This window comes from Alosa pseudoharengus, unplaced genomic scaffold, assembly GCF_046254945.1.
Source record: "Alosa pseudoharengus isolate Yale_2024_CS ecotype anadromous, Long Island Sound unplaced genomic scaffold, YU_APseudo_1.1 YU_APseudo_1.1_scf_23, whole genome shotgun sequence".
In the NCBI taxonomy this organism is placed as follows: domain Eukaryota; kingdom Metazoa; phylum Chordata; class Actinopteri; order Clupeiformes; family Clupeidae; genus Alosa; species Alosa pseudoharengus.
The window spans coordinates 5,911,230-5,919,548 of record NW_027468685.1 but is presented as its reverse complement, the minus strand read 5'-3'; positions in this window follow the sequence as shown (position 1 = coordinate 5,919,548).

The window sequence follows — 8,319 nt, the reverse complement described above, 5'->3', positions numbered from 1 at the left end:
TCTGGCTAGCACCAGCCTTCCCACATGACACATGGAGAGAGAGAGAGAGAGAGAGAGAGAGAGAGAGAGAGAGAGAGAGAGAGAGAGAGAGAGAGAGAGAGAGAGATAGAGAGAGGGGGGTAGAGGGAAGAGGGGGAGGGGGGAGGAATGGGACACGAGGAAAAGACAGACTGGAAAAAAGAGACAGAGAGAAAGGGATGGAGAGAAAGGGATGGAGAGAAGTGGGGGTCAGAAGAGGGGAACTGGAATGAAAAGAGGGAGAGAGAGAGAGAGATGGAGGAAGAAAACCAGTGAAAGAAAAGACAGGAGGAACAGAGAGAAAAAAAGAGAAAGAGAGAGAGAGAGATTATGGAAAGAAGAGAAGGGAAGGGAAGAGAGGAGGACACAGGCCCGTCGCTAGAAGGCAAGCAAACCAAGCAATTGCTTGGGGCCCCGAGTTGGCCAGGGGCCAACGACTGGTTAAGAATAAAATGCAACGACAAACTGTGAGCGCCCCTTTGATAGTCAATGCAGTAAAGTGCAATGACACTGTTACCGGCAATACCGGGATCCCCCTCAAGGGGGCCCCTCTCAGTAGTCGCTGACAGCAGCCAGCCAGCCAGGTTCGTGATCTCTGCTGCAGCGAAAATATAAAACCTCGGCAGTCATAATGAAGCGGAGTTATGCGTCCGGAAGCCAGAAGAGAAAGGAAGAGGATGACAAGAAAAAACAAGATAGTGGTAAGTGATAAATTACACTGGATAAAATAGCTGTACTTGTTTTGTACAAATAGTGTAATGTCGTAGCAGGAAGACTAGCCTAGCAAAAATATTTTATGTTAACTACCTGCCTGACGGCCCATGCTGCTTGTAACAAACTAGAACAGTTAGCGCAACTTTTTTTTTTTGAACGGACGGAATATGGTTACATACTGTAATATGTTTATTAAGGGGATAAGGAAGACGCAGATCTGTTCCAGAATCACTGTTTATCATATTTAATGACATAACATTGCTATAGCTTTGATGAAAGTGGCATAGCTTCTTTGCTATACTAACTATTCGACCGTGATAATCTATTTACCAAATGGGGGTTAGGAAAACCACATGATAAATTCCGTACATAAAAGCAGCCTGGAACATTCATGTCTAGCAGTATTCATGCACACCAGCTGTGTGTGAGTGAATTTCTCTCACTGAGCTGTTAATGACATTTTCCATTATGCTAGTGAAATGGTCAAACGTACTTTACAGGTAATTTCAGATTTTTTTTTCAATTATTTTCCCAGGTATACCATCAACTTCATCCTTCATTCATGAGGAAGAAGCTGACATTGGATTTTACGGTACGGTGGTGTTTTTGCAAATGTTCAAAATGTTAAAAACTAATGCACAGTATATATATATGCAACAGCAGTATTTGCACGGTCAACATTTTTTATTTATATAAAGTGTGGGTGAACTTAAACTGTATGGCTATGCTGTGGTTCCTGTAGGCTTTGCGTGCGGTGGGGGTGGGGGGGCCTCCATATCCATTTTGCTTGGGGCCCCCAAATTCCTTGAAACAGCCCTGGGAGGACAGAAAGATGAATGAAATAAATGAATGGAGGAGATGGAGGAATTAAATAAATGAATGGAGGAGATGGAGGAAGAATGAGTGAGGGAGAGGGAGAGCCCGGGTGCGGAGGAGATGAATGAACATGAACAAACCCCGATGTTCTAACAGTCCAATAGAAACACCACCAGGCCATACAGGCCATACCTGCTGCCAACAAGGCCTGGCACAAGTGAGAAAAACAATAAAGAAAATAAACAAACTAATGTTTTACCTCTGTAGATAAACAAACTAAACTGTTTTACCTCTGTAGGTAAACAAACTAAACTAATGTTTTACCACTGTAGGCAAAATAAACATGGTTGCCTGTAAATGTGGTGTAGTCTTTCAACACACAGCAAATTATTTTGTGTGTTCTATTACACACCAGATATTCCCTGATACATGTACTCTGTCGCTGAATCACCTTACATCTCTCTCTTTCTCTCTCTATTGCTTTCTCTCTCTCTCTCTTTCTCTCTGTTAATCACCTTACATCGCATATCTACTTGAACCTTTCAGTCATCGATCGGGCCTCAGCGGCACAAACAGACAGCCATTGATCCACCACACGATCAAAGAGATACAGACAGTTACGTACCACACACACACACACACAGCTGAGTCCTTCACCAGAGGCCGGAACAGAATCTCCATCACATCCACCTGAGCCCAAGCTGAACTGCTGGGAAGAAAAGGCTTCTATTTTCAGGCAAAAAAGCAACAAATTAATGGCCGTCCATTACCCGTTTTATTACTGTAAGTAACAATGAGTAATTGTTTGTAATCAGTACACCGGGTTTATGAGAACACTATCAGTGACTGCCCATACATCACCACACCTGGGCATGAGGGTTCTGGGCGTAAACTGGGCGAATAACCTTGCCTTATGCATATTTGTCAGAGGAGCCCCATGGTTCGCAACACATGTAGCCCAAACGTGCTCATTTACAAAGTGCCATTAATCACCGGACTGCAGTAATGGGTGACCACGGGGAGAGATTAATTGCGGTGCTTTAAAAGTAAAGCGTGGCGTTGGATTCAATATGGACTAAGTGGTTTTGAGTGTGACCCATTGTTTTGTGGTTCCTGGTTGTTTGTCAAGTGAGGGGAGGGGGTGGGGGGGACTTTGCTGAGGCAATTTAGCAGAAAAAAAAACACCAACAACAACAACAAAAATAGAAAAGAGGGAAAGAATGAGAGGAAACACAGAGACAACAAAAGAGGGAAACATTGGCTATGAAAAGCTAAGAGAGCAAAAATGTCAGGCCATTGCTGGGTATGTGTCTTTCAGTGTTGCAGTTAAATCACTTACAATGTCGTCAACCACAACACACATGTGAGTTTCATTTACATGTCTGTCTGTATCACCTGACGATCAAAAGAGAGAGACAAAATATAATTTACTGAGGGCATTGTAGGGTTGTAAATTTGATGGTCTGAAGGATCGCACAGGGGAAAGAAATTGTTTTCTTATATCACTTTGTAAAATAGGCCTCAGTCTGTAGCCTACAAATGTGTGGTGAAGGAAATATTCTCAAAACATTAATGGGGGAAAAACAGGTTGTCAGAGTAAAAAAAAGAGTTAAATGTGGAAAAAAGTTCACATTCAATAAAAAAGTGTAAACTTGGCCAAGCAAAGAGAGAAAGGAGGAAATAAAATGACCACAGGCTGTTAGAGGTGTAGCTTAGCGCATTCTTGCAAATAAGACCTGGGCTGGACCGTGTCCGCAACTGAAGCGCTCTGTTCACGTACCATAGAAATAGTTTTAGAGGGCTGGTCTAATTTTTTCAAACGTGCGCGGCGCTATCACATCTGGTGTAGCCAGTTCCATTGATTATAGTGGAAACTAATGTGCGCGGCGCTAGCACGTCTGGTGTAGCCAGTTCCATTGATTATAGTGGAAGCTAATGTGCGCAGCGCTATCATGTCTGGTGTAGCCAGTTCCATTGATTATAGTGGAAACTAATGTGCGCGGCGCTAGCACGTCTGGTGTAGCCAGTTCCATTGATTACAGTGGAAGCTAATGTGCGCGGCGATATCACGTCTGGTGTAGCCAGTTCCATTGATTACAGTGAAAGCTAATGTGCGCGGCGCTATCACGTCTGGTGTAGCCAGTTCCATTGATTATAGTGGAAGCTAATGTGCGCGGCGCTATCACGTCTGGTGTAGCCAGTTCCATTGATTACAGTGGAAGCTAATGTGCGCGGCGCTATCGCGTCTGGTGTAGTCTGTTCCACAGTTCCACAGTTCCACTTACAGTGGAAGCTAATTGTTGCAGCAGACGCTCCACGAACGGTTCAGTTACATGTATGAGCCCGGCAGTGGCGTAACAAACCAATGGTGGGCCCAGGTGCGAGAGCACTATGCGGGCCCACACTGACATACTTTGGCCCAGGATGAATTAGCTCTGATACATGCAATACACATTAAGGGTGACTTCAATTGTTTATGCAAAGGGCATGAGGCACCAAAGTAGTTTAGTAGTTACATATTACAATTTCAAATAAAAAACACACGACTACATAGGATGCATTACATGTGAAAACATTAAAAATAATTTAATGAACAGCCTGCAGGCCATGGTAATCTAATATTACTGCATTAACATCAACTCACATGGAATTATGGGAACACTCAATGCGCTTCTTCAACCCTCTGCTGAAACTGCAAGCGTTGCTTGCTTATAAACTCGCACTGCGCAGAAACAAAACTTAATGTAGCCTAGCTTATTTAACCATGCAGAAACCAAATAAAATCATTCATATGCATACAATCCCCAATATGAGTGAATTAGGCCATTAGAAGAAGGCCATCTTACGAGCCTTTCGTTGTGCAAAATCGTTAACGATGTTCCCAATATTTAATGCTCTGGCTCTCGTATTTTCAATGGACAGGATAGCTAACCCACTGAGCCTCTCCTGTCCCATGCTGCTCCTTAGGTAGGTCTTAATAAGTTTGAGTTTGGAAAAAGATCGCTCAGCTATTGCCACAGTCACAGGCAATGTCAGAAACAACATGAGAGCAGTACACACTTCCCCGAATGTGGATGTTACATTGTCATAATCTACCACCAGCATTTTGGCAAGTTGAAAAATAGATGACTTCTGTGAAATCTCTGCTTTAAAGCAAGACCTGAATGAGAGGAGTTATGTTGGGAATGTCGGTGCAATTTCCCTGCTATAATGGTCTGACAAACGTCTTGCCTTTTCAAGCAGTTCATCATCACCTGCGAGTTGAAGGGTCATAGGACGTAAAGACTCAAACACATGACAAGTTTCCCGCATACTTGCAAATCTTTGGGAGAGCTGACTGATTATGATGTCCAGAGTTGCATTAAATACCTGCACTTTGAAGTATCTCTCTGCATCGTTTAAGCGCTTATCTTCCGATAGTTCGTCAAAGTGCCGCTTCACTCTCCGTGCTCTAACATTTTCAAATGTACTCTGAACCCCCCCCCATTTATTTGCGAGCGTCTGCGCTGTAGCCTTGGCCTGGTCAACGGCACGCCGGTAGTCAGAAAGGACCTGCATAGAATTTTCCAGCAATTACATTGCGGGGGTAGCGACGGGCCCCGGGAGGTCACGGGCCCTGGTGCGACTGCACTTGCTGCACCTACTATAGTTACGCCACTGGAGCCCGGTCTTGCCTCCCTGGCAGTCCAAACTGATGACTGAGGTCAGAAAGAGAGAGCTTTGAGTCCTTGTCATCCCACCTGCTCTAACCAAGTGATATTTCGTAAAAGAAAAGGTCAAAAGAGAGACCAAAAGAGAGGACAGGCTCAACAAGAGACACCACGCATACCTAAGTATATTTATATGTAAGTATATTTTAGGCGAGCGGAAGATTTTAAGCCTGCATCGCAGTCGAGATGTCATGTGACTCTCAAAATAACAAGTATATTTTGAGATAAAAACACCATGTGTGTGTATCTGTGGCAATTTATTATAGTAGCGCTCACATTCCAATATAGTCAAAGTTCAGTGGACTTCAGTGACCCAATCTGACTGATATGAAGCAAGAACATCCTCCCAGCGCAGGCTCATAGACCATGATAGAATGTGCACCATGTTCCCATTAAGGCTCATGGTCTGGTTATGGCAATATTTAGAATAAAGTGTTTGCATGACTCATGCACAATCAGAATATTGTCAATATTCTGATTTTGCTATTCTGATATTGTCAATATTCTGATTAATCCCAAACAGTGTTGGTGTTAAATTCAGCCTCATTACCTTGTAACTGCCATGGAAAGAATACAAAAGTGTGTGTGTGTGTGTGTGTGTGTGTGTGTGTATCACTCTCTCTGTCTCTCTCTTTGAGTGTGTGTGTTTGTGTCTGTGTCTCTGATTCTGTGCGTGTCTGTGCGTTTAAGCATTTTCCTTGTTGACCAGATTAGATAAGCGCTCAGGTTACACATATCGACCCAGCGGAGCCTCAAAACGCTCCTTTCGTGGGTCTGTTATTGTCCACTGTAATAGGCCATTTCCTGCTGCCTGCTCCCGCTCGTGTCTGGATAGGTATCAGGAGGGAGCCAGTTGGCATGATGGAGAACACTGGGATAGTGCAACATACAAATGGTTAAGAAAGCCTTATTGTGTGTGTGTGTGTGTGAGTGTGTGTGTGTGCGTGCGTGCGTGTGTCTGTGTGTGTGTGTGTGTGTGTATGTGTATGTGTGTGTGTTCTATGTGTACGTATGCAAACATATGTGTCTGTGAAAGCAGGGTGTATTTATATGTACAGTATCTGCATGAATGTGTGTGTGTGTGTGTGTATGTGTGTGTGTGTGTGTGGCAAACAAGTAGATAAAGCATGTGTGTGTCAGAGAGAGTTGTATGTGTCCCAAATCGTGCAGTAGGCTTATGATGAATATTTCAGTGAGGATATTCCATTGAAGCTAAACGTTGATTGACAGCGAGCCTTTTGGTCCAGGCGTGGTAAATAGATGCCTGCTTAGATAATGCAATATGGACGTGTGGGCATGCAAGCAGATGTCAGTATGTGTGTGTGTGTGTGTTTGTGACAAAGAGATGAAAATAGTAATAGAAAAGGAGGGGTGTAAATAGTGGTGTAAGGTGTGGGTAAGATAGTGGAACGCATATGCAGTGTATATGTGTGTGTGTGTGTCTGTGTGTGTCTCTCTCTCTCTCTCTGTGTGTGTGTGTGTGTGTGTGTGTGTGTGTGTGCATACACATGTTAAAACCACAGAGGGATTTTTATCGGAACGAAGCACAAGATTCCACAAAGTCTACCAGGCCCCTTTAAATAAATAACAAGCAAATCAATAATAAATGTTGATCATGTTGTGGCAAAGCTGGGCTGTAGCTGGAATTGAAAACAACTGAACACCTGACATACAGACACCATGTGGATGATGTGTGGGAAGGTGACAGAAGGACAAATAATAGACAGACATGAGAAAAGGGTTGAGGAAGTCTTATTGTGTGTGCATGTGTGTGTGTGTGTGTGTGTGTATGTGTGTGAGTGTGTGTGAGTGTGTGTGTGTATGTGAGTGTGTGTGTGTGTGTGTGTGTGTGTGTGTGCGTGCGTGCGTGCGTGCGTGTGTGTGTGTGTGTGTGTGTGTGTGAGAAAAGAGGAGGAATGACAAACAGCATGATGAGAGAAGGCAAACAAAGTAGTTTTGTTAATCCCCATCCACTCTCATTACACACACACACACACAGACCCACAGTAGCTACGAACACACACACAGTACCTACAAACACACACAGAGTACCTACAAACACACACAGTCCCCCCCATCACACACACACACACACAGAGTACCTACAAACACACACAGAATACCTACAAACACACACAGAGTACCCTCCCCACACACACACACACACACACAGAGTACCTACAAACACACACACAGTCCCCCCCATCACACACACACACACACAGAAAACCTACAAACACACATAGAGTACATACAAATACATACACAAACGTGCACGCATAGACAGACAGACACACACACACACACACACACACACACACACACACACACAGACACATCAGGACAGAATAGCCAGTGCCAGACCTCCCCTCCGTCTACAGCAATAAAGCCTCTGGTCAGTCTACAGCAATAAAGCCTCTGGTCAGTCTACAGCAGCAGGAAATAATGATTAAATTCTGATCAATGACAAGAAGGAAGAAAAACATATATAATTCTACTGTAACAATTGCTGTATAATAAATAAATATATAATAAGACATATTGTATATACTATATACTGCAACACTCCTATGTAGCAGTATAGTAGTTGTACTGTAGAAAATGTGCCAAAGAAAAGAAGCAGAACTTAAATCAGGAGTTCTAGGAGCAGTTCTATGTTCTATGTTCTATGTTCTGTGTTCTGTTACCTTCTGACTCCTCTCACTAAGCCACACAGATGACTCCAGATTTAGCATGCAGGAGCGTCCCTGAGCCTGTGATAGTCAGATCGTTTAATTCTGGCTGAGGACAGCGGTTGAAAAGTGTGGACTGGGACTCATCTTCAATTTCCGCGATTGCTGTCAAATCGTAAAACTGAGGACCATTAAAAAAAAAAATGCTTGAGGAATGAGGAGTGAGGGGAAAAAAAATCAGCTCAGCAGTTTTGTCACGCCAGACCATAATAATCTCCACAGTGATGATTCTTGAACATTCACTCTCAACCTGAGTAATTGAGAATATGTATCGGGATGCCTGCAATTACACCTGCAGAAACTTCAATGACACCCCATTCATTTGGGAA